A 26,833-nucleotide genomic window follows, 5' to 3' on the forward strand; every position below is an offset into this window, starting at 1 on the left:
TCAGCGAGCACTCAAGGTCAGTTGGTAGCATTGCTCTAGCATTCCTACCTGCTAAGCAATATCGTCTGTTTGGATCTTTTTTAATAAAACTTAATACTATAGTCTAAATGTCTATTTTGTAAGAATGTCTTGTTTAACACGTTAGATGCCAAGCCTAAATATTCTGTTTTTAGCGTTAGAGTGCCAAAATTATCCGTGGCTAAAACTAGGAACTATTCATGTTTTTTCTGTTAGTTGGTCACTTACCATTGTGATTTGATAATTTTTTTGTATATATAACGTTTTTACATCGTCGGTCATTCCTGGCCGACACGATCATTTACAGTTACATAGTACACTATAAAATATGCCGTCGGTCGTACATGACCGACACAATATTAGGTGGTGGGATATTACGTTTTTTGTGGTTGGTAGTGCAGAATAGCTCACTGGATTGTACTGCAGCTGTAGTCAGCTGTGTATTACATCACTCTCGGACGACACCTCACTGTACTTTCGCGCCTTTTCCTCATCAACCTGCTATTGTTTTGAAGCTTTAGCCTAGAAAGTGGAAGTGCGTTCGTAAAATGGGCGATCCTTTGCGACAATCGGAAATTGACAGAATAATTGACCTTCCCTCATCTCAAGGTGATTTATTTGCGGGATTAAGTGAAGATGAAAGTGTTGAGGACATGGACTATAGTGTGGTTGACGACACGGGATTCAGACCCTGACTTTCAACCAAGTGATGGCTCGGACGAAGCTGCTGAAAATGAGTTTATGGTTGCAAACGAAGACACAGACGCCGATGTTGATAATACCCATAACGACAGTTAACAGTACTCCTGACGAAGGTGACAATTGGCATAGTTTTGAAGGTAAACAGCAGATCTTTGAGTTTTAACTCTAGGCCTACATTCAAATTTATTACCACTAATGATTCAAAACCGATCGACTTCTTTGAACAGTGTCTTAATGCCGATGTCATTGATCTGATGGTCACAGAAACAAATCGGAATGCTCACGATGTAATTTCTAAATTACGATTGAGCCGTAAGAGTAGGCTTAAAGATTGGCGAGACACCAATCCAGAAGAAATGAAAAAGTTTATAGGCCTACTTTTGTACATGGGCCTAGTAACACTTCCCCGAATAAGTGATTATTGGTCCACAAATGCTTTATACAGCTTCTCAGGTGCCTCAAAAGTAATGAGGCCGAAATAGATTCCAATTAATTTTACGCTTTTGGCACTTCAATGATAACAACAATCTGCAAAGAGATTGGGCGTATCGGCAAAATAAAACCCTTGCTTTCTATTATAAATGGTATGTTTTTTAACCTAAAAGAAGCCGAACAAGACCTTGTCATCGATGAGACAATGATACCATTCCGTGGTAGGTTACTTTTCCGCCAGTACATACCTGGCAAAGCTCATAAGTACGGTATTAAAATATTTAAACTTTGTGACAAAACTGGCTATACTTATGGTATAAAAGTTTATATGGGGAAAGGTACCGTTGCTGCAACAGACAACTCAGTAGCTACCTCTGTAGTAATGGAGCTCATGGCAAACCATTTGAACAGTGGCCACAACCTATATGTTGACAATTATTATACCTCTGTTCAACTAGCAAACTCTTTGTTATCGAGACAAACTCATCTTTTGTGGAACCTTAAGACGAAACCGAAAGGGCATTCCAAAAGACTTGACAAAAAGAAAAAATCCAGAAAGGAGAAATGATTTTGTTTAGAAAATGATGAAGGGGTCCTTATAACTAAGTGGCAGGATAAACGAGAAGTTTTAATGTTGTCAACTGTGCACAAACCGGAATATGTAGAAATTCCATCCAAAAACCCAGACAAGCCGTCTGTACTAAAGCCACTTGTTGTCACAGCCTACAATAAGGCTAAAGTAGGCATAGATCTTTCTGATCAGATGTCTTCATACAGCACCGCTGTGAGAAAGACTATGAGATGGTACCACAAAGTAGGTGAAGAACTCGTTCTTGGTACTTCTGTGGTTAACAGCTGGTTGGCATACAATACATTTTTGAAAACAAAAAAACCTCCCAATGCTAAAAAGAAGCACTTAATTTCGGATTACAAAATTCAAAGAACAGCTAGCTTGCTCCTTAATGTGTTTGCAGGAAACGCCACGCATTCCTGAAGTATCAAGGACTGGGCATCACTATCTAACATCATCTGCTATGGTTGGAGAAGGTGCAAAAAAAACACAGAGTTAGGAAAAGTTTGCAAAATGTGTTATCAAAAACTGTCCGAACAGAGAGGCCGCAGTGTAGCAAGAAATATGACAAAAGTCACTACATTTTGTAGCGTGTGTCCTGACAAACCATTTTTTATGTGAAACATGTTTCAAGGACATTCACAAATGAAAAATTTACTATGTAATACAGAAATGACATTAAAATTAGATCATTCATTTGTGGTAAGTTAACAAAAACCTTATGTCCACAAAGTGTTAATTATATTTGTAATTTAGGTATAAGGAAGCCAACTTTACAAGAAGCTATAAGAAAGCTTGTAGTAATGTTCTGAATTATGTATGAAATATTTTATTCCTGACAGTATAATTCTAAATAAATACTGTACATTATGATATTCATGTAAGTAACCTTCTCGGTTACAGATTAATAATTAATTAACACTTTTTGTGTGGTAATAATAAAACGTATATTTTTATTACAGCATAATACGTATATTTATTTTTACAAAACAACATCTTTAAATCTTAAAAAACAAGAAAAGCACCATACAAATTGCTGATTTCCTTTTAAATTTTATAATGCAACACAGGGTAATAGTATTTGCTATAATCACTACTATTTTTACAATAAAATAACAAAAATTATGTTTACACCAAAAATTACAAAAACATCTGTCGGTCATCTTTGGCCGACGAGATGCTAAAGAAATACTCTATCTTTCGAGCCATATAACAGCACTTTATTGTAGCGTATCTGAACTGAAACAGTGTTCTGTAAATAGCCAATGTCATTCTAGATCACGTAGTTTTGATAATTTCCGCTAGAGTGTAGTGCATTATACAGGACGGGCATAATGGTTGTCTGTTGCGTAGCAACGCTGTCGGTCAGGTATGGCCGACAGTTATCTGTACAAACATCATAGGCGTCGGTCAACTCTGACCGACTTGGCATTTAAAGTGTTAAAGTTAAGTTTACATTACATTTTCTTATAGAACCATATATGAACTGTAGACTATGTTAATTGAGGACCTAATTTTACAGCTGTGTAAAATGTTTGGAAACACCTTAATATTGTTTAAATCATTGCAGATCAAATCTACATACTTTGCAAAATATATGGCTCTTATAACTAAGCATTAACTATCACACACCTAATTTAAAAACTCTTTAATATTAGAACATAATGCCACAAACTTCACTTCATGAGCTTTATTCGTCACAAAATGGCGGCTATTGAAAAAATCAATATCAAACCTTTTAATGACCGACATTTGTATAGGTTGAATGTTTTCAGGAATCACAATATCAGAAAATTGAGCACTTTGTATATATGCCAAAATTCCAAAACACTGAAAAAAACTATTTAACTCGGAGAGAAAGAGCCTTCAATATGTATTATGTTTGTCATTGCAGGACCCTAATCAGCTGATAAGAGCGAGTGCTTTGCGAGTGTTGTCCAGCATCAGAGTGCCAGTGATTGTGCCCATTGTGATGTTGGCGATTAAAGACTCTGCATCTGACATGTCTCCTTACGTCCGCAAGACTGCCGCACATGCTATTCCTAAATTATACAGGTAGTGTAATAGTCCACTACTGAACTATAGCATAAAAATAATCTTGTTTGCATCGTTAAACTAAATATTTAACGTTTTTGCAACAAATCCTGCCTGTATTGAATTTGTTTTGTTCTCCCTCAATTTTTTCCTATTGAGCATAACACATATACACGTAATGTTTTTGGTAGTAAAACCACATTGATTTGCTCCAACTTTTTGTTTTACCCATTCACCTCTCTCCTGGATGAAGTTTAATTTATTAATTAAAATTCGACCCATCTACTTTTTATAATTTAATTTATTCAATAAACAGCATTTATTTTAATAATGAAATTTGTGTTGAAAATGCACTTTGTTTATTCTCAGCATACAGAGGCTATAATGTACAAAAAAGCAGTTATGTTCAATCAGAAATCAGAATCTCTTTATTTACAAAATCACAAGGAAATGTAATGGCATCAATTTTACAAAGTTTATGATCTTGAGGTTTCTTGCTTTACAGATCAAATCAAATCAAAGAATTCTTGAGTTGTAATATATTGGTTGCTCTATCAGCCAGCTTTGTAGTTGTCTGTGAAGATCTTTTCCCTCTTAGGCGTTTCAAGAAATCTGGCAGCGAGTTGTAGAATCTCTGCCCTGCATAAGATGGCTTTTTTGTTGTACTTGGTGGTATGGTGCAAGGGAAGGTGGTAGTCCAAAGCTCTTCTTGTGTTTGTAGGAGTGTATATCCTTACTCCCTAGGGAGTCCCAGTTGATCCCCATGCACAACCACTGCATGTAATGTACATGGCTGTGACCGTTAGGATCTTCAAACGATTTATAGGCTTCTCTGCAGCTCTCTGTTGGGCTTAAGTCAGCTAGTGCCCTTACTGCTTTTTTCTGGAGGACAAGAATTTTGTTTAGATTCTGTTCAGATGTCCCCTCCCCACAGAGTTTATCCCATAGCGGATGTAGGATTCTATTAGAGCGTGGTATGCTGCTTTAGCTGTAGCAAAACCTATCCACTTCACTCTTCTAATAACATAGATTCCTGAGCTTAGCTTTTTACTCAGTAAATCCACATGACTAGTCCATGAGAGATCCTGCATCTATTGTTAATCCTAGCAGTCTTGCTTGTTGGTCAATAGAGATGTTAGGAATGTCGGGTATGTCATCTTGTCTGCGACTAAAATTTATATGTATCGTCTTTTTAGGGTTGATAGCTAAATCGTTTCTGGAGGCAATATTGAAGTGCTTTGTCAGTAGTTGAGGTAATGTTTGTGACCAGGTCTTGTGAATTGTTACTTTTGATAATTAATGTAGTGTCATCTGCATACATTGTTGCCTCTATGTTGTCATTTTTAATAAAACTGGGAAAGTCATTTGTAAAAAGCATAAACAAGAAAGGACCAAGAATAGAGCCCTGGGGCACTCCTCTTTTTACTGGTAGTGCATTTGATCTGAATGTAGATTTTCTGCCAATAAATGTTTTTTTGGACCTCCACAGACTGTCTACGGTCATTCAGATAGCTAGCTACCCAGTCTCTTGCCTTCCCTCGAAATCCCAAGCCAGTCAGTTTTTTGCAGTATTAGATCGCTGCCCAAACAGTGGAATGCCTTGCTATAGTCCAATAACACTGTTGAAACAAGGTTGTTTACTTCCCAGTTGATCTGTAATAGATTCAACTATGTCTGTTATTGCACTTATGGTTGATCTTCCTTTAAGGAAACCATGTTGGTTTTTGGTTAATAGATCATGCATTTTCAAGGTGATTCAACATTCTTGTTAGAGCAATTTTTCTATTATTTTAGAGAAAGTTGAAACCAGTGAAATAGGTCTGTAATTTTTTGGGTCTGTAGTAGATCCTTGTTTGAATTTCGGATAAATTTTTTGAAACTTTTGAGAGCAGAAGGAAATTGGCCTAAACTGAATGATTTGTTAATAATATAGACCAGTGGTGTTACTAATTTGATTCGCACAGAGTTTTATAGCTTTAGCTGGAACTTCATCTATGCCAGAAGATAGTTAGTATAGGTTTAAGGGTAGCTATTGTCTTCAGTACTTCATTTTCATCAGTTGGAGTTAAAAGTAAGGGGGGTGATAATTGAGTTTCTGGTTACTGCTTAGAGGAGTTACAATAACTGGGTTGTGTAGCTGATTTCGACTTTCTTTCAGTGTGGAGTCAGCAATTTCCACAAAAATATTTGTTAAGGTGATTAGCAATGCGGGTCAGATCCTCTTCTATATTCCCATTCACTTCTAATCGAGTAAGGTGGTCCTGCTTTTTCTTACATTGCTTTTCTGCATTGATGGACATTCCAAAGAGCCTTTGATTTGTTACTTGATTTTTTATGAGTTCTTCTGTGCTGTTTAGTTTGAGATGTCTGAGTTTGTTGTCATATTTTCTTTTAGCAGATACCATTGTATCCTTGTCACTTGGGTTTCTTGTCCATCTCATACTTGTAAAAACTTTTAAGATATTCACCTTTCAGCTGATTAGCCTCATCATCATAAAACTAATTTTGGCTTAGAACTGTGTTTTAAATCTGATTCTTTTCTTTGGGGCATGCATAATCTAATGTTCTTGTCACAAGCCGTTAAAAATTCGTTGTAAGCTTCTTCAGCATCGTTAGCCTTGAGTACACAACTCCAGTCCTCATTTACAAGCTCACTTTTGAAGCAGTCAAGGTTTTCTGTATTAAATTTTCGGTTAAAAGAACTAGGGTTTCTTCTGGTATTTTCTAGTGTAGTTGGAAGGCTGCCATATTTGACCTGCGTGGTCTGATATTCCGGCTTCAATTATTGTAAAGTCCATATTGCCCTCCCAGGGTAAACATTCAAAATAGCTTGGACATCCTATCAAACATTCTGGACAATAGTCAAGCACATAATAGGTCGTTTATTCTGACAGGAGACATAAACATTGACAGATTTAAAACCCAACAACCCGGACAGCCTGATGTTTGACAACGAATTGGCAACACACAACATAAGAAGGCTCCCTTTGCCACCAACTCGCATTACAGTTGACACAAGCACGTTCAAATTGACTGTATATGCACTAATATTCCAGAAACATGACCTTAGTGCAACAATTTTACAAACTGGACTATCGGATCATACCGCCCAAAATAGTAGCCTGGACTTTTGTAAAAAATGACGACAACACGCCAAACTCTTCGGCGACAAATGGGAAGGAGAAAACCTTGACCAGCTCAAGTCACTGCTTTTCCATAAAAAACTGGGATACTGTCTATAATGCTGAAGATGCGGAAACAGCATATAACATATTCGAAGGAGTGCTGCAAACTGCCCTTGACATCTCCTGCCCTCACAAGAAGAGCAAAAATAAAACTAAGAGTAAAACCAATTCACTTACTATGACCAAGAATCAGCTGAGATAAAAGCTGCCTACTTAAAGGGAAAAACCCCCCCCCCCCCCACCCCCCCCCCCCCCCACCCCCCCCCCCCCCCACCCCCCCCCCCCCCCACCCCCCCCCCCCCCCACCCCCCCCCCCCCCCACCCCCCCAGGACAAAACATAAAAAGACTAAATTTTCCCCCGGAATTTTCACAAAAATTAAAAATGTATTAATTATCGAAAACTAAAACATAAAAAAATTTTGGGGATAATGAAAACAAAAATTTATAAGAAATTTCGTATTTTTTTATATATTTTTTAATTTGGAGCCCAAAAAAGTGGTAGATTAAAAAAAATTTTTCCCACTTAACATACGCTTTATAGTTTTTTTTTCCTTTTCTGTTTTAAAAATTTTGGAATCTAGAGCCCTTAAAAAACGCGAAACCCAAAAAGGGTCAAAACCTGAGATTAGGGGGCAAAAACACAATGGGTTCTAACGCTTAAAAGCAAAAACTTTGACCAAGGGGACAACCTCTTTCCAAATTTTCGAGAAATTTTTTAAATTCGGATAATTCAAAAAAAATAAATTAAATTCTCAGAACCCTATATCTCAACACTTAAAATTATTTGCTATTTTTTATTAAAAAATATTAAATTTTCTTTTGAACTATTTTTAATATTAATTTAAACAATTCTTGTTTTTTCTCACGAGACTATTTTTTTTCAGAATAGAATCACTTTAAATAAATTAAAATAAATATATTTGAAATATGCTAAATGATATACATTTTTGGGGGTACAAATAGGGGGTTTTTTAAACGGTTTAAGGGTTTTTTTATAATATACTCTTAGTATATTAAGACAAGGAAATTTTATTTTTTATTATGGCATTTTTCCAAGCAAATTTTTAGAACAAAACCCCTTTAAATTTAGGGGGGGTTTTACAAAACCCGTTAACAAATTTGCATTATATGTCTTTGTAACAACTCTGCATAACACAATAATGTCATTATTTTAAAAAATTAAAAAAAAATAATAAATAAAGCTTTCAAGAAATAGTTTTTTTCCCTCTTTTTATTGGGGTATATACTAAAAAAAGACTAAAATTATAATTTTTGCACAAAAACCGTTTTACTGTAAAGAAGCATTATTGAGTACATTTAAAGTTATTAACTCGTAAAAAAATTTTTTTTTTTCAATTTTGCAGTCAAGAAAAACCCGGACAAACTAAACACGAAGCCCAGGGAGTCTCAAAAAACATTCGGCATAACAGGGCTTTTGGGGGGAAATTTTTAAATATAAATCGGGATAAGAAATTAATTTAATTAATATTTTTACATTTTAGAAGGGGGACCTCCAAAAAAAAGTGTTCAGTTAAGACATTTTATGTCTTTTAATTTCATTCATTGTAAAACCGGTTTAAAATTAGTTAAAAACGAAAGATTTAAAATTTTAAAGTTCTCTAAGCTATTATTCTTAAAAAAAAAAAATTTTGTGAAAAGGAAAATTTTTTAAATTTAGAACCAATGGAGGTTATGGGGAAGGAATTCTAAAGGATAAACGTTACGAAAGCATCCAAAAAATGTTTAAATCCTCTTCTTTACTTGGGACAAACCAAAAGAAAAATTTGCTTTTCTTCACCCCGGGGTTGTAGAAAAAAATAAAAATTAATATTCAGTAATCGATTCTTCCCCGATCTCTAATGGGATCCCGGATCCTGCGGGGATCTAAAAAATTTTAGAATTATTCCCTTGGGGATTCTCGACCTCTGTCAGTCACCTAAAACACCTTCCGTTAGAAAATAATTACTTCTATTTCGTGTTTTACTGCATGGATCTTTTTAAAATTTTTGTATTTTTCCTTTGCAATTGCGAATTTCAACCAATAGGGGGCCAGGTAATTCAGGATTGGTAAATTTTCCAATTTTATCTACAGGTACCAGTGAACCACTGAAATAAAATCCTTTAAAATTATTTATCCCATAGGCGCCTTGGGAAAGGTTTAATTAATTATTACTTAATTAATAAGAAGTTTTAATAAAGCCAAGATTTGATCAGCAATTATATATAAAAACGTTTTTCTTCTCACAAGAGCTATCTTGGGGCCCAAAAATCTCAAACCGATACGACAAAAAGCACAAAAACCCCTTTGTTTTTATAAAAGGGGGCGTAAAGTGAAAGGGCCTTGATTGGGTTAGCTTTACAAATCACCAAAAACAATTCTTTATCCCGGGGTTTTAATTTTTTTGAAAAATTCATGCTACCCCTTGTTTAAAATTATTACTTTCTTTTTTAACTTTTTTTGACAAATTTCGACAATGAGGCCCCAAATTTCTAAAAAAATTTTTAAATTTTAAAAAAACGTTTCGACACTGTTTGAACTGGAAAACAAGAATCAAAAAACTTGAAAATTTTTCGTAACACGAAAAGCGAAAATTATGAAAAAAAAAAAAAGAAACGAAAAAATTTTTTATTTTTACACGCAAATTAAGGGGCTGGGCCCTTTGTTTTTACTTTTAAAAATTTTTCAATGTAAAAATTTAAAACATTAAATAAAATTATCTAAGAAAAAACAAAAATTAATAAAGATAATAAAAAAAAGAAAAAATTAATTTACCAAATGGGGGAAAATTTAAGTAATATTTTTTTCGGTTTTTTAAATTTAAAATTTAACACTTAATAAATTAAAACCTCTCTACTAAATTTTTAAAAAAAAATAATAAAAACATTTTTTTAAAATACAAATAAATTAAATATTTATTCAACAACCCCAATTTTTTCAAAACAACCAATTCAACCCTCGCCATGCCGGGGCCCCCCCGCATCTCAGACCGGGGAAATTTCGGCTACCGCTCAAGAAAAATATCTTTCTTTCGCCACAAACCGGGAAAACTATCGATGGAAGAATTTTTGGGGAAAAGGTTCCACAACCTACAACCAACAGGGAAACTTTTTCAAACCGCAGTCCTTTCTAATTTTTTAAAAAATTTTTGAGCCAGGCGATGCTTTTTACACCACTGAACCAGATTTAAAAAAATTCAGAAAAATACTTGGGAAAAACCACATTTTAAATTGAATAAAGTTTTAGGGTTTTGATGGATTTTGGGGTTTTTAAAAAATTTTGAATATTTACTGAATATATAGGTGTGATTCGCCCCCGTCTCACATGGGAAAAAACATACAATATTTGTGTTTTTTTGCACTTCTCTTTAAGTACCATGGTCATATCATTTATCAAAGGATGCTAGTTGAAATTTGGGGAAGTACGAGTATTTAGTCAAAGCACTTGATTTTTCGGGGGAAAAACGTTTTAAAAAATTTTAGTGTTTTTTTAATAATCAAAAACCCGTTTAAAAATCCCGAAGGGGGTCATCCAAGTCAAAAAAACAGGGTTTTTTGTTAAAAAACCCAAATCCTTCACCTTGTCGTAGTATGGGGGAAATGTTTTCCATTTACAGTTAAAAAAATTTTAATAGTATTTAAGTTTTTATTTCGTAAAAGAGAGGACAAAAAATGATTGGGTTTTGTTTTTGAATTTTTCCAGACCTATTTTTGGACCCAAACGTATTTTTAATTTCACTATTGTTTTTGGTGAACTTTAATAGATTTAATTTTTTAATGTGAAAGATTTGCGGGTCAAAACGGAAAAACTTTAAAGAGTATGTCTAAGTACAGAATGAATTCTTACTACATACAAATAATAAAGAACCAAGAATCGATCCCTTTGGCACCCCACAAGTAACAATTTCCCATTCGAATCATTCTTCCACTTTTACACACGCCGTCTCCCTGAAGATAAACTCCCCAAAATTTAAAATTAAGCGATTAACTGCAAAAATTTTTTCCCTTGTAATAAACCTTGTTGACATTTCAGCACCTTCGGCAACATTCCAATCCGTTTCAGCTTGTTCATAGAAAAAACTTACAGTGACATCATTTTCCCCATCTAAAAAACAATCTATAAAAATAATACAAAAAAATTTTTTAATTTATTGATCCTTTTTCCCCAAAAAAAAATTTTTATTTTTAAATCGGTCATTTTTCCCTTCCTTCTAAGAAACGGATGAGTTTCTGTTACTATTACAGTGTAAAAGGGTGTTAAGAAAAACCATTTTGCCTACAGGAAATTTCCATCTGCACCCTGACCGGAAGTGGGGTTCATCCGGGGTTATCTTGGGGGGGGGGGGGAGGATCGACACAAAAAAAAAAACCGCTTCAAAACCATTACGTTTTTGCGGAGATATAATTAGATCATCTACATATTAGGAAAATAATAATTTACGTAAAATGTAAAGTTCTACGAAAAATTTGGGTTTTAAACAAACCCTTTAAAAAATTTGAACATTCTTCTTGAACATAAACTTAAAAAGCTGCTTCATTTAGTATTACGGGGACATACAAAGTTAGAATTTTATATGATAATCATTTTTTAAAAATATACTCTAGTATTAATGCACAACTAGTTTATAACTAATGACTATGCCACAACCATTTATTAATTGCCTTTAAGAAAATTTCTTAATTAGGGAAAACTGTAATTATTCCCCAAGATTCCGAAGAGGGTTAGTGAGTGAAAGAGAGGAATTTATACATATATAATAAGATGATTCCCTTAAAAAAATCTTCTATTTGAAAATCATATGCAACAGCAATTGGAAAAAGCAACCCAATTGCATGAATTTGTAATGCAAAATTCAAATACAAGATCTTAACACCTCCGCATTTCAAAAAATTTAAGTAAAATTCCTTAAAAATTTGTTTTTTAAAATCGGAGCATACAATTGACAAAAAACATTTTTTTTTAAATTTCCACAGGGATATGGGTTTGCTAAAATTTTTGTGAAAAGTGTGAAATTCGGGGATTTTTTTTTTAATAAACAATAATTATTTCACATTGCCTTAACATTCTTTATGAAATGGGTTTAGAATTTTGAAATTTATTTAGGGGAAAAAAAAATTTAGGCTTTTACAATTATATTATGGTTCTAAGTATCAAAGGATTAATAAACTTTCGGTTTTCACGTTTTACTGCCCCCCAACATTTAAAACAAAAAAAATTTTTTAAAAAAAAAACCGGAATATACTTTGCGTAAAAATATATATTGAGGGTTAAAGAAATTCCAATTTTTTCTTCAAAATTACAATTGGACTCTGAAACACTACATTTTTTTTAAAAAAAGTCCCATTATGAAAAATAATTTGAATGGGGGGGATTTTTCCCAGACCAACCTTCCCCCAAACATACAATGTCGTTTATTTTAAAAAAGGATCCGACCACAAATCCCTTTTTAAGGCAAAAAATCTTTGCGAACGCTGTAACGCAAGTAATAACAAAATAAAAAAAGAAAAAAAGGAAATACATATTTGGGAAATCATTATAAAACAAGAAAATATTTAAAAAAGATAAAAAAAAAAAATGGCACAAACATATCAATAGCCTATCTTCTGTTAGTTTTTTTTTATTTTACAAGATTATTTTAATGGGAAAACTATAAATTTTTATTTTTATTTGTTTACATAAACACTAGTTCTTTTTTTAAAATTTAAAAAAAAATCTCCATGACGATCGAAGCTCTATTTTTATCATTATAATTTTGTTTTTGTTTTTCTATTTAATACGGTTTTTTTGCAACGTTTTTTTACAATTTCAAAATGTAAAAGGCTTCGATGAAAAAGATTTTAAATATTTTTTTTTTAACAAATCCAAAAACATGCACGGGGGGCGGGAAAAGGGGACGAAAGAGGGGAAAAAAATAACCAATAAATTGACAGCCCGGAAAGTGCTTAAACTAAAGGCAACCTTTTTTTTTAATTTAAAATCGGGGTAGGGATTTTTTCTGTCCAATTACTTTGTGCTGAAAAAAGGGGGTTTTTCTGATTTGGAGAAAAAAAAACACCTTTGATGGGACTTTTCACCGAAATTTCCCCATGGCAACCCTTTAATGAAGTGTAACACGGCAAATTGTAATTTTGTAATGCAAAAAAAATTTTTGAACAAAAAAATTTAAAACAAGATAAATAATACTTTTTTCATTGTTAAAATTTCTGTTTTCATACAATACATTTTCATTACTTTTTCAAAAGGCAAACATTTGCTTTTATGATAAAAAATTTCTCAACCTATAACAGTTCAATATTTAATTTAAAAAATTCTAATTTTTTTTTTTTTTTTTTTTTGCAATGAAACAACATCCACTCAGGGTTGGGTTTGGGCAAACTTACCGACAGGGGGAAAGCTTTTTTTATACCTCGGGGTGCCCTAAATTGGAAAAACGATTTTTTTTTAAAAAAATTTTTTTAAAAACCCCTTTTAAAAAACTTTCTTGAAGAGAGAAAAGGGAATTTTTTTACTACAAAGAAAATTAGACACTATAATCCCCAATTAGATTTCTTAGTTAAATTTTACATAGTGATTTTTATATTTGTATTCTAATGTATGATTTAAAACTTTCTCTTCATAGATTAAGCAATGATCAATGGTAATAAATGGAATGTGTACTGCAAAACAACATTTAAAATGTGTCAGTAATACACAAAGTAAACTCCTTTAGGCTTCCAGCTCTTTTGTTGGACACTGATCCTTTTATCTGCCGCTAACCTAATCGAATCTTATTCACTTCAGTTAAGCTTACTTGTTTGTAAAAATGGCTTTAGCTTTTTTATAGCTTGATATATACTATAGGCGGAATTAATTCATTGATGTGATTTAATTAAACTAAGAAAACGAATGTTTTTTCTTACATTAAATTTATAACTAATTAATTTCATGTAAAAACAACCACTTGGATTTCATACAAAGACGAGTATTTAAAGACAGGCGGCTCATACTTCTTGCCGAAATAGTAACTCTTTTTACCACACGTGCACTAACACTAACAATGCTACGCGTTCCAGTATTTTTTAGTACAGCCAATGAGCTGGTTCTAAAAAACTAAAACAGTTTGTATAACACAATTAAGTTTACTCTGGCTTCCTACCAACTTAGTACACTAGTTAACAATGAATTGGCAAAGATCGAAGACATAATCCCATTCGTAGTTCTGCTCTTCTGTGTGAACAATATTTAAGCAAAGTTATGAATTACAGTACGTTCATTCATACGTTTTTTATCAAAATACTTGAGGGGTAACAGAGGTGTAATGTTTTCATTCGCTGAGAAAGTGTAGCTGTGTGATGTGGGTCTGGCACCTCGAAATTAATTTTATAACCTTTCTCATCGGTTAAGTTCTTTTTCGCTTCCAACCATTACATTTCTACTTCCCTCCCAGTATTTGCCTTCAGCTTGCCTTCTTCATCAACCAACTAGAACATTTCGCTTGCCCTGTATATCGGACAGGCGGAAGCAGAAGAGTTTAATTTAGTTCTAATCGTCTCAGTCGGAATAATTTGTTAGATTTTATGACAGCTGAAATATAAACGTGGTTTATTTTACAAGTACAGGATAGTAAATAGTTCTGACAGAATTTTTCTCTAGGCTCATACGTAACGGCGTTTATAATTAGTTTAAACTTACCGACCGTCATATCAACAAATACAGGATGTAGTACAGAGGCCATGAACCTCATAATCAATTACTGTACCAAAATCTGAAACTTGTTTCACCATTCCTTTTGCCAGTTCTTGGTGATAAAAAAAAGACCTTTTACGTGATCAACATTTAGAGAAACCGTTTGAGATACAAAAACAATGTTTATATCATATTGTTAAGAAAGTGTATGTGGCAATTACACATAATACTTTTTCTCTATTTCTACAAGTAACAGAGTTCTTTTTTTAGTGTTAATATCATATTAGAACGGAATTTACCAAGCTATCGAATGAACTCACCAGGTATTTTACAAGATGAGTTGTTTTAGCTCTCTTATCCAATCTAGAAACATATTCGTTGTCGAACATCTTGTATCAGAGACCCTCTTCAGTACCAAATGGTTCAATTGCAGGATCTATTGGCGAGAACGAGTCATGAAAGTCCTTTGGATCGACCACCTTCAGTCGGTTTAAAGGACCATAAGAGCCATATAAGGGCTCAAGATAAACTTAATGTTGGCATGCTGGTCTGTATTGTAGAGATTCGAAAAGCTCAACAAAAATTCTCTTCTGTCCCTTTTCTGGAAAATGGTCCCTGTTTTTCAGACTGCTTGGATAAGTGCCTGTGCTTATATGGAACAGTAAACTAAGGAAGCATAAGATACATAACGCGACTCATTGGTGTTACTAGGATCGATGTATCATATCGTAGTATCAGCTCCCTGAACACTCCTGAGAAAAGTCAGAAATAACCCATGAATATTTCCCCAGAGGAAGAGGTGCCAGGTCTCTCATTTAGTGATAGTGCTAATCACCACTATTCTATGGAGAGTACCAATGCTCTACTGTGAAGGACGTTGTAATTACCTCATAGTAATCGATAAACATACATCGATATAACAACTGCGGCAGAAAATTTATTTCCTTCTCAATTACAAATGCTCGAATCCATTATCTACTAATCGTTGCTTCTTATTAATAAAAAAACTGCCTTCAACAATCCAACGTAGCGTAGGAGTAATGCTACAGCTCTCTGGTTCAGAAATCAAGGGTTTCAGTTCTAAGGAAGAATATAAACATTAACATTTACAATAATAAATTAAATTATCACTGGCGTCGAAATAATACCTAAATAACAAAATACTAGTATGCTGAATGGTCACCTAAAACCCTTTTTAATTATTTTATTTCCAGATACGTGTTTCGGTACTAAACCATCATCAGTGTGAACATTAACCTCTAAATAAATAATAAACAATTAATTATACTAATATAAAGAAAATTATGTAATGTGGAGTTAATAAATAACAAAATACTAATTTGTTGTAATTTTTTATTTTTACGATAACTTTACTGCGGGCTGTAAATTTACAACCTACTATCGATTGCTTCACGTCTCATATTGTAGTAATTATTTAAGTAAAATATACTACATGCTTATTTTAAGTAAGATTAACAACAAAATATTTTATTAAATAAAACCATCTCTACTTTATGTACTAATGCGAATGGTCTGATATCTGACACTGTCACGGACTTAACCCTTGGAATACGGGTTCAACGTTCTTCTGTAGAAATCCAATAAAGCCTGAGACGAAGACGTTAAAAACAAACTTTACATTCTTTTGATATCCAGATACATCTATACCAGAAAGAGGTATGTTTGGTTTACCCAGCAGCCCTCCAGTGTAATATACAAAAAGAGGTGTTCTCAGAGGTGTGTCAGATTTTCACTAAAACAAAAGCAACACTGTTAAAGTAAGTTTTTTTATATAGAAAAATTTTCTGATGACAACCTTTAGTGTTATATATTTTTCCTAAGTTATTTCAAGCATACAAAATAATGCATATATTTCAAGTATAAAATCTACACGTGCTACTGTCACACGCTTGTAGTTTGTTTAAAATTTATGTATTTTTGCGGTTTTACTTGTTACTATCATTGACTAACCAAAAAACCAGCGAAAAATGTATTTCACAGCTGAACAACATGGATTAACTTGTACCATTTATCTAATTGATGTTGCCTATATATAAAGGAAGCTTCATGGAAAATTTCAATTCGTTTTGGAGACATCGAGTGCACAGAAAGATAGTCATTAAATCTTACCAGCTCCTCTGCTAACGCTCAGACTATAGAAATCAAAAGGCTCTTACTCTAGGTTATACAACATTTCATTAGATTGAACAAAAACCGTCTTTTTTGGCATTTTGTTATCTTTGCAATAAAAATTACCTCTTCAACAAAGTAAATGCTTAAACAGCAAAATAAGTATGTTTATATAACATATTTATTAAGTATATAAACATATCTAACTCTGTATTTCATTAACAGCATTAACTAGTAATATTTGTCTTGACATGTTTAGTAATTAAAAGTTTTCTTTAGTGTTGCGATGGCAACCAAACAGGGACATTTGCTACTGTTTTTAAGGTAACGTGAAAATCGCTAAAATCTAGATCGAACAGCGAATAGAGATTCATGATAAAGTCAGCCTTCAGACTTATTCACTATCCAGAACAAAAAGGACTTAGACTGCAATGCGTACATCGAATCAAGACCCCTGCCTTCTTCTTACCATATTGTGTTGATACTACAGTCGCTTTGTTGATCTGAATATCTTTAGTTGTCGTTCTCAGGGTGTGAACACAGAGGGGATATATGGAGAATAAAATGTATAAATAAGTTTCTTTCTCTATTTATTTTTGCATTCCAGACAATGTATTTTATGTTTTAGTTAAAAATATTTTTTGCTGTGTACCATTTTATGACTGATTTTTAAAGTTTCCATCTCCCTCTTGGCTCTCATGTGTGATGCAAAGGTGATATAACATTTGTAAATGTAGGTATATTTAGTTTGCATCCCAGATCTAGTGCTTTAGGTTTTAATTGAAAATATATTTAAAGTTTATGCTATTTCTGAATGATTTCAGATTTTTTTCTCGGAAACATTAATCAAACTACATTAGGCTAGGCTGATTTATTAGCGTGCGAAAAGCCCCTGCCCGAGACTCGAACATGAATCCCTCGTGGTAGAAAACTAATACAGTAACTAGTCAGCTCCAGGAAACGGCCATTTTAAACTAGCAATAATAAAAACAACAAATATGTTCTGAATATAATAATAACATAACGCATATTAATTATATCTTTTGACTACATCAATTTCTGGGCATTGGTTCCTAATAATAATATATACAACGATTATTGTATAAATGTTGGATTTAGCTCCATTACACCTTTCCTCTTAGTGCAGTGACTGGAATCGAACTTCGTACAGAAATAAACGTTCTGTGCAACTTTCCAGACAATGCACTTATAGGAAGGTTAACTGGAGCTAAACTAAACATTCGTTTTTGAAGCAACCTTTCCCACCAAGGGTTAGTTATGTGTAGAATACTCGATTCCTCCACCAATCACGCCTAAAAACATTGTGCTTGCACTCAATTTTGCACCTGATAAGACAATAAGAATTACCTTCTTCAACCGACATTACACTATATTTTTGTAGTTCAGATGTCCCTGACGAAACGAGTTCATTTCAGCTTCTTCCGTTACCGACTTTTTTATCTCTTCAGACGAACGTTACCTCAGATTCCAGGAGTCAGATGTGTGTCAACGTCAAATTCCTGACACTTCACTAAGAAAGGGTAAACTTAAAATTTGCATTGCATCAACGCTTCCCACCATAGCTATGTTACGTGTATTGATTAATATTATGGGAACTGAATAATTGATTATTAAACGTGTAATATATGAATCTTCTTTATTGCCATTAAGTCTGTCACTCGTGGGGCTGGTAAATTTCATTCATGTATGTCTATCTGTAATGCCCAAAAGATATCGTGAGAACGATATGACTTATAAACTTGAAATGTTGCATGAAGTTCCAATTCCAGGCAACACCGAAATCAATGATGTTCGGTGCATGTATCTCCACGGGATTTTCGTTGAGCGTTAGAAAATATTTTTACATTTGTCACAGGAGTAACAAGGACGGCAAGTAGAAAATCTCAGAATAAATCAATTTTTAAAAACTGTAAAATAGTATAAAACAGTATAACATTAACACATGTAGCCAAACTAGCCCAACACATACATAGTCCTTTTGATGACTTGGTGTGTATAATGTAATTATTTAAAGACTGCTATGAAACTCCAATTAAAGACTAGAAGTTAATGTAATCATGTGGCAAAATATCTCGAGAAAAACTTCATATGTATAATTTAAAATTTTGCATACTGTATAGAAATTTTGCATCCACGGAATTTGGCTGAGCGTTCTTGAAGTCTATACCTCAGTACCCTGGCACAACTTGTTGTCTGCCAGTGGGATGTAAAAGTCCAATTTTTTCTGTACTATAGTGTGCCTGTCTGTCTGTGCGAAGAACATCTCAAGAATGAAATGAGCTATTGACTTTTAATCTTGCATGTAACTTCATGGAAGTCTGTCACGCGAAATGTGGTGTGGCGTACTCCTACCTTGCAGATGTGAAGAAAATATTACTAAATGGAAGAATTAAACATTGTATATATAACTACACTCTTGTGATCCCTAATCCCTATATCAGGCAGTGTTGATTCTTTTCTGGAGTTCAGCATTACTGACATACCAAGATGAAACTATTGTGGAGTAGATAAGGTAACACAGACCAGAAAGTGGGCGAGAGACTTTATTTACCGGTATGGTTGTTGCTAAAAATGCAAATTTTCCAAAGTACAATATTTCAAACTGCGATCAGTGTGAAAAGTTCCCTTATACGTGTAGGAGAAATATTTAATGACAAACATGTACCTGTTTCATTTTTATTTAATTTTTAAACATTCAATTTATTATTTGTTTTTTGACTCCACAGGCGATTATTTAATTTGTAATTTGGGCGTCCTTTTTAAAATATTGGGAAAAAAGGTTATATTAGAAACTACGTATGTAATATATGGTGTTAAGATGTTTAAGATTAATTAGACATTAATTTTAAGAATCTAAACTAGTTTTTTTTTGGGTGATATTTCTGCAGCAAAAAGTTTAAAATAATTAGTAACAAATGAGAGGTCTAGAATGAAAGTCAATAAGCAGAAATACCAACCATGTGACGTTGTTTAGAGTACATGGTAGTACAACATACTAAACAAACCTTACCCCTGGGGTGGCGGAAGAAGGTGAAAGGGATGTACAAAATTTCCCATTTTTATTTTTTTTCCTATATATTAGTAGGAGTTAGGTCCTAGAAAAAATTTCTACATGTACAAAATTAAACTAATACAATTTTCTACATATTTTGTTATTATATTCTTTTGGTTATGTGTTAATTTTAATGACTTATAGAGGCTATAATAAATTAATAATTGTCTAAAATACCAGCGTAACAAGTCTCCATTCCACAGAAACTTTTGCCACAAAAGAAGGTATATAAAACTAAATTTACTTCTGCATGAGTTGGTGCTTTATAATTCTACATCAGTTTTAGTTAAAAAGTTATGACGTTTTAAAAAATTTACCGTAATGAGAAATTTTTGGTAGAAACTAGCGAAAAAAAAAAAATTAATTTTTTGTGCACTTTCAACTCCTTCTATATGACTATAATGATAGTACTTCGTCTTCAGTTATGATCAGACCAGGGTGGCAGTTATCGTGATTCCAGTGGAGAGGGAAAGAAAGAAAATTGGAAATGAAGGGTACTTGTAACATACAAATATTTCTTATTCCAAGTTTTTATTTTTCATTAGAAAAACATTTCATTGTTTGAAATAAGCCACCGATAAGTGTTATGATAAAATCAAGTGAAAAATCCGTAACAATATTGCTTGCAAGTACTCACGTCTGAACTAATTCCCAAATTCCCTTTAAGGAAAAAGGACGAGTTGACTAAGTTCCAATACATCTTCAATTTCTTTCTCTAACAAAAGTACCCAGAAAAATTTGAGCTGCAAAATTGTTATTATTACATTTACAGTAAAGGCAGGTTACTTTTTTTCCTCCCCGCATAATAGTCAATAAAGTTCAAAGAAACTACATTAAAGTTTTATGTCCTCTCAGACTTTTATGGTGCAGTAGACTTTGAGAGTAATTAATTATACTGATGGCAGACAACGTAGTATAAACCAAGACTACAGACAGGGTGTAGCATATATATTAATGTCCCTGTGGTTTACTTCCCTTCGGTTTGAAACGGTACGCTTCACATATGTAACGAATTGTATCTGCTACGTCTATATGGTAAAACATGTGCTATTTTATGTATAATTCGTATTAAAATATGGGTTAAATTGAATTATTGCTGATTGTAGTGTATGATGTAGTTGTAAGAAGCTATATATAGATTGTTAATAGATTTTTTTTGTTTTAAGCATATTTCCGTGCTTCTAAAACGCTCCCTTTCTTCACCCACATAGTAGTTAATATTTTTTATATTAAAAACCTAACTAATGAACAAAAATGTCTACTTCAAACTTTAAGATATGAGTTACGGGAAATTTCAAATGTGAAATTACAACTGATCACATGACTGGATTTGACCAATCGATTGAGTATGGAAAGTTTCTACCATAAAAACTTTCCAGTATTTGAAGAAAACTAATCGATGGAGGCAGTAAAATCGTAACTGTTTATCAGTGTTAGTGACGTCACTCGGTTTCTGCCAAGGCTAAATAGGATGGTACAGTGCCAGAGAAATATTCTTTATAGAGATGAAGGACAACTAAACATTACATGCTCTCTAATATTACATCAGCCATTCATGAGTATAAACACTTGTAAACATGAGTAAGATCACGTTTTCAAGAACCAGTAATTATCATATCATAGTTTAACAAAACACCCATATAACCCGACAGGTCCTTCTTAAAATCCATGACGTTATCCGACAGTCCTGTCTGTTTGTTCGTTTTAGCACGATCAACGGTTCTTGATAGAAAAGAGTTAGAGATTTGTAACATGAGACATGGAGAATCTTGGTCCAAGGGAGAACTTTATTGGTTTTTAGATCAAAAGGTCAAAGCGCAGTCCATCCTGATACCCATTGTATCGGTTTATTTTGATGGCCACCATTAATTACTAACTGTTAATTTTCCTGTTTATATTTCGTAAAATCTAGTAATGGTGATGGCTCGAGGATGATACTGACCGAAAGTCTTTGAAAAAATACGTTTCCATGACAAACAACACAACCTTTGGCGTTAATCTGATCTTTGAGTAACCTAAAAAAGTAGCGCTAGTAAAACTTTCCCAGGAGGATTACCTTCTGGATGGTCTATGCAGTCCAGTTAAACGTACACTAGGTACAGCACACACTGATGTCACTTATATGTGGCCAACCCTACAGATTTCCAGGGATATATATCTGTAAATGCTATGTATGCAGAATATCGTGTCTCTCAAATCCCTTCGTTTGAACACGGGCATTCTCATACAACTACATGATAGGCTTGTGAAGTACATGTTATATTATCACAAGAGTACTTTTTAATGTTTAGGGATCATTAACAGGAAAAACTACCATTAACTCTAATGCGGTTTTCACGAATTCCAACAATTACTAACAAAGGCGTGGTAGAACATCGTCTTGAGAGCTAAATTATATTTGCAAGTGAACCCTATCATGTACTTAGTATTATTCCAGGCCCGTAAATATGAGACAAAAACTGTAAGAACCCTCTGGATATTTGAATGGATTTCAGATTTTCAATTAAAAATAATTTAATACTGATTTTTTTTGCTATCATTTGTAATCGGAGCGTAACTTAAGTCTTTGCTCCTAATGGTTAAAAGGAGTCTTCGTAATTGAAAACTTTAATGTTGATACATATTAGTTATGTTTCCATATCAAAACTTTTAAAGCTGCCTCTTTGTAAGCCCTAAGAGTCATTTGAAACTTAATAATAAGTTTATTAACACAATTTACGTAGTCAATTAGACGATTTGATGATTACGGTGTTTCGTTTAAACACAAACAAAAGGTTACAAAGTTGTGAAGGACAATTTTAAAATAGTAAACTTAGAATGTGTGGGATTCAGACTAAAATTATGTCAAATGTATAAATGTCAGAGAAACAAACATCTGTAATTGAAAAAGTTGTGTTGCCGTGGCATTTTCTCCTAACGTTAGCTGTACTTCCCACTTCAGTTTCTACTTAAAAAAAAAACCAACATTATTTTAACGTAATATGGGCATTGCTAGTAAAATATCATATTTGTGATATTATTATCTAATTCAGTTAATTTTAAGTATTTAAAACAAATCATTTAAATCATATAAAATGAGGATGAATTGTGGTTTGTAGTCTATATTCTATAATCCAAACCCTTGATTTTCTGCAGAAGATACATCATGGCATAATAAGCTATTGCGTGGACAAAGGAAAACATCAATTGAGACGAAGTACGCCTCAGGCCTTTGATTTGGGAGGGGTCCATCAAAGGCTGATAAGGTTCGGTAAATCTATAATACAACCATATGATGAAAACGTTCTTGACATTCATTAACGAATATTATATCTTCTATTTGTTGCCAAATTGTACTGTAATAATGTAACCTTTTCATTAATGTATTACTTATCCCATGTAAGAAAAACATTAAGCATTATAAAATAACTTCCATACGGTTTGAAAGAATATTTTACACATATAAAAAACACTACTAGAAATAATGAGAAATAAGCTTGCGATATTTGAAAATGAAACGAAATAAAAGAAGTTTTTTTGTGTAATTGTTTATTTAATTTTGTATATTTATGTAAATGTTTCAAACTAACAATTTTATATAAGTAGAAATTAATTTTTCAATAATTAGTACATGTATTGCTAAACTTAATCCTTTTCAATACTAGGATTATCCCTTTTGTTCCGTCCATTTTCACGCATGAAAGGACGGTTCCATGTAGGCTACATCATCGATCAATAGCTAGTGCAACAAAGCACAGGTTTGCTGGCACAACATACACCATTACCCTTCAATGAAGTGCTGAAAATAGAGCTTGTGTCTGCTGATGAGTGTGGAGGCGTGGTTCGATTTTTGCAATATAGAAAATCAAGTGTGTGATAAGCCACTACGGAAAGTCATTGTTAAATATAAAATATGAATTAAACACGGAAATAATTTTCTAATTCGAAATTTTTCCACACAGGAGTTTTTGTACATACATAAAAAATGGCTATTGGTTTATAATTATTTAAGATCGAGTAAATAATTTAAAGAATAATAATATATCCTCGAGTAATAATAATATTGGTTCCTAACAAAATTAATCATCGTAGTTTTTACGCGTCCGGTATCGTAACTAACATATCAGTTTTCTTACTCACACCTTCTTCGGTTTTAGGATCTGTTGATTGAAGATGGCTCTCCGCAGCAAAATCTAAATATTTCAGAAACGTCATTGTGTGATCCACAGTTACTATAATATACGGTAGGGGTCCCGAGACGAAAGCACAGATGACGTCTGTCGTCGCTGCAGCAAGCCATTTGCGTCTGCCTCATAACGCCATTAGAATAGATGAAGATTTATCAATGTGTGTCTAAATTTCTAAGTGATTTCCTTATCAAAGTAAATAAACAATACTTCTTATTGTTTTATTGGTAGATTTTCTTTTAAGCATTGTCAGTCCACCAAGGCTAGCCGTCCAGTTAGAATTCTTTAAATGATTCTAACTTTGAAAAAGTGTTACTTTTAGCGAGCTCATTATGTTGATAATCCACGTGTGTGTTGAGCGTGTGTACAGATCTTTATACGCGATAAAGGTGCTAGTAAGTCCGGAAATATAGCACACGCCTAAAGGTAGTGTCGGATTTAAAATTACACGGCAGAATATTTATTTTGTCAACATTACAGCCATATGTTTTGGTAAATATAGACGAGCCATATAGTTTTGTTTGTAAACATTTATTAAAATCCAATACTCATTAATGCAAATACAAACTGTAATTAAAATAGCTATATAAACTATTTTTGCCTGCATTTCACGCGATTACAGAAGTGCTGATATTTGTGTTTATGTTATTTTTCAATCCACAATATTAACGGGCAGTCTGTCAATGAATGCTATAATTTACACTTGTGTAGTGATGGCGATAATAGTCCTTTTGTGCAGGCTCTACAGGCTCTCGCCAAATCTGTTCAATTGTTTACCAAGATGGCAAAAGGCCCACTATATACAAGCCATAATATGTACGCCAATATACAAATCATCTTACCCCTTTTATTCCATTGGATCAAGTTTACGTAGATAAAAGGTAATACAGTCATATGGATATTATAAGGTCCACGGTACGGTGACGTCATAATACCTGTTACGTTAAAAATAAATTTTGTTCCTAAATTACAAGGATATATAAATTAAATTTTAGAAATATTCTTGGGACTATTGACGTGGCACCTTATGTTACGCTGTGTTTCACATAAAGTACGTTAACAATATATGTAGTATGCGAGCTACGACATTTTGGAGAATTAACGACATTCGTTTTGTTTAAGACCTCATTTCGTTATACCTCAGGGATCTACAAGCATGCATATTTTGAGTTTTAAATGCTTGGCAGTTCTACTGACTAGGTATCACTAACAATTAAAATTGGACTATAACGGTGGGCGGCAGCCACAATTAAAATTAGTATACGTATTTTATACATTATAATCCTCACTATCAGGTCTTAAACTCAAAAGTATTATTGAAAACATTAATATTATTGTAACGTAAACAAAGTACTAATCTTATGCCACACCACGTGTCACGTAACGGGCTTCGCTGAAATTGCTTGCAAAATTTCAAATATATACTTCTCAAGAAGACCTACGGTCTTGATTATGGGTCCTTTCAAGGCCTACGGTCCGATATACATACGACCAATCATACAGAAAATAAATGCGTAAAATCCCCCCCCCCCCCCCCCACGGTACACGAGAAGAATTTTATTTCAGCCTACTGAGAAACAGGCTCTAATGAACGCTTTGCGAAATTCCATTATTGGGCATGGACTATGGTCCATATAACTCATTTTGTATTAGGCAGGATACTACAATGCTTAAGTGACTGAAACCAAACCTTATCATCTACTTTGAATATTGAGTTCCACTCTATTAATCTATTCAATGATCAAAATAATAACACATCACACGTTAAATAACATATTATTGTAATCAGTTTGTGTTTTAATTTATGTATTCTTCTATTTTGTTGCTACTATCACGTTTACACAAATGACTAATAAAAATTATAAAATACTGGGTTTCCTGTAATACGTAATCTGTAGACTATTTAGGATAAAATTACAGTTGAACAAAAACAACCTAATCTCTATTTCAAATTAAGAGCGTTTTACTCATCGTAAGTAAGAGATAAAACATAAAAATGTAATAGGATAATGTTACACAATGGAGGCACTCCTGAGGAAGCGTTGAAAGCCGCAGGCTGACCAGTATCTATGAGAGATAACCTACAAGAAGTATCACTTCTATACTAATATTTGGAGATGAACTGGGCATCTATTACTTAACCAATATTTCACTGCCTTCATCTGAATATTAAACCCTAAAAAGTACCATATGACCGAATTTTGTTATCCATCTTAATAAATGAAAAAACTATATTTCTTGTAAAGGTTCACAATCGAAGTTTTAATATTTTACTACATTTCTTCTCATTAAAATTTCAGTAACCAAAATAATATATAGATTTTTAATAGATTGTTTTATTTTAAGCGAATTTGCGTGCTTCTACAACGCTCCCTATCTTCACTCACATCGCTGTGTTTTATATTAAAACCTAACTATTGAATAAAAGTTTAAGATATGAGTTACAGGAAATTTCAAATGTGAATTTACAACTGTTCACATCACTGGATTTCAACAATCGATTGAGCAGTCAACTTTCTGCCATAAGAACTTCCCAGTAATTATAGAAAAATTAATCAACGAAGGCAGTAAGTAAATATTGTAGCCGTATATTGGTGATGGTGACGTCACTTGGATACTGCTAAGGCAAACTGTCTCACTGTGTACAGAGATGGCACAATACTCAGAAAAATATACGTAATAGAGATGAAGAACAACTAAATATTACATTTTTTCTTACATTACATTAGTACTTCTTAAGTATAAACATTTTGTACGAATCAAACTTTCAAGAAAAAGTAATTATCGTGTTTTTTCATTTGTTTGGGTAGAACTAGTGCTTTTCATTGAAACTTAAAACATAAGGTAAAATGTTAACA

This window comes from Homalodisca vitripennis, chromosome 7 (genome assembly GCF_021130785.1).
Source record: "Homalodisca vitripennis isolate AUS2020 chromosome 7, UT_GWSS_2.1, whole genome shotgun sequence".
Taxonomy (NCBI): Eukaryota; Metazoa; Arthropoda; class Insecta; order Hemiptera; family Cicadellidae; genus Homalodisca; species Homalodisca vitripennis.